The sequence below is a fragment of the Gavialis gangeticus genome, unplaced genomic scaffold (genome assembly GCF_001723915.1).
Source record: "Gavialis gangeticus isolate Ggan-Ray unplaced genomic scaffold, GavGan_comp1, whole genome shotgun sequence".
In the NCBI taxonomy this organism is placed as follows: domain Eukaryota; kingdom Metazoa; phylum Chordata; order Crocodylia; family Gavialidae; genus Gavialis; species Gavialis gangeticus.
In genome coordinates this window covers 66,244,795-66,246,502 of record NW_017729030.1, presented here as the reverse complement: position 1 = coordinate 66,246,502, position 1,708 = coordinate 66,244,795, and the positions used below count along the sequence as shown (strand labels likewise).

Here is a 1,708-nt window from a genome sequence, read left to right as displayed (position 1 = left end):
GTACTGCACAATAACTTTAGATACTGCGCATTTAGTTAGTACTTGATTAAGGAAGTACTAAACTAAATGTGCAGTATCTAAGGCGCATTAACAAATATGTAGATGCACCCACTATTTACCTCCTACAGTGTTGTTATGAACTCTAAAATAAAGTTGTATACACATTTTACAAGTCAGAGTACTTCAAAGGCTAAAACATTGTTTCAGTGGCTTGTTTGTCTTAAAATGTTGTCTCCTACACTCTAGTTAAGGTTAGTCTGTCGCTGCCAGATGCCATGATGGTCCAGGAAATATGCAAACGGCAAGGTTTTTTGTGAGTGAAATCTTTTATTGGACCAACTAAATTGTTGGGATGAACTTAGGCAAGTTTTTGAATGCAAAGGGTTAGAAGGTTTGTCTTCTTCCAAGATAAGCTCTATCCGTGGTCCAGAGAGTTTGAATTGTCCCAGCAGATAGAAGTGGCAGACCACAGTCCTGAGTTTAGAGTGATAAGTTCTCCTGAGAAGGCCAGGCCCAGCTCAGAGAACCTTGAAAATAAAGATAGAGAGAACTGGAAGGATCTGTCAGGTGTCTTCAGTGATCATCACCCAAGTGCCAGCAAGTAGGAAAGCTGAGAAGAAATCATTTGTATTAGAGAGTTTAACATATGAACAGAATGTCACAAGGGAATAAACATCTTGGAAAAATGTGCCCTGCTGGCTCTATCCTGCCTGCTAGTAAAAATACTGTCCTGTCTGCATAGCACTGAGGTGTCATCTTGCTAATGCAGTAAGACAATAAAATTATATTACGCTGCTTGCAGTGGCTGGCATTACACATCCTTGCCCTTCTGCCAGGTCCCATGTATCACAGCCAGAAGGAAATCAGCTGTGAGTGAGCATGAACATGTGTACTTTATGTTGGGCTGTGGTACCTACTAGATATAGACAGGGCAGCTCTAAAGAGGGGGTTGCTGGGACATGTTTTGCATCCCAGGTGATGGGTGCTACTGTACTGGATTGTGGCTAGATGAGTAGCACTCGCAAGGGCCAAGTCCCTAAATGTTCACAGCTTGTGAAGCTATACCTTGCACTGTAAACCCCATTGAGATGGCCCAGGAAGGCAATGCAAGAGGCACAGGAGTTGTACACAAAGGCACTTGATGGCTGCTGTGCTTTGAACTGGATGAAGCTTCCAGTGGATGTTCCCAGTGTAGATGACAATGGCATTGGGGTGATAGGTCATTATGTTGTCTTCCTAGGAAGGCCTGACTCATGAAAGACACTAGACACTGTGGTCACACACCAATGAGGGGTGCAGGCACAGCACCTGTCCCAACCCTGAGTTCTTCCCACTGGCAGCAACAATACTCTGAACTCCTCTGGATTAGTAGCAGTATTATAGTGTTGCTGTAGCCATGACAATCTTGGGGAAAATGCAAGCAGCATAATTGGCTTGATATTTTTAACTGGACCCACTGTATAGTTGGGAGGATGCTAAATGTTAGACAAATTTTCAGGCACAAGCTGTCCTTCCTCCAGTCCTCCTCAGGTTTCATACTCCTTCTGTATTAGCCATAGCCAGTCTGCCTTCCATGCTGATGCCAGTCAAGCCCTATAGTGATGGATCTGTGGTGCTGGGAAGGAGAGCCATTTACAGAGCAATGCTATTAGAGCTCAGAGCATCCTGCCATCCCCCTTATGATGTTTCCTGGGGATATTGCAGGGGA

The 1,708-nt window shown here is 44.3% G+C and overlaps 1 protein-coding gene across 1 annotated transcript in view; it reads right to left on the bottom strand.

Moving 5' to 3' along the window:
- Positions 1–349: 349 nt before the first annotated feature.
- Positions 350–1,708, bottom strand: part of PPP1R3B (protein phosphatase 1 regulatory subunit 3B) — a 33,512-nt gene continuing 32,153 nt past the window's right edge. Inside the window, exon 3 of the transcript XR_002098490.1 lies at positions 350–527. The gene's annotated coding sequence lies outside the window, so the exon portion shown is untranslated. The remainder of the gene's footprint in view (positions 528–1,708) is intronic.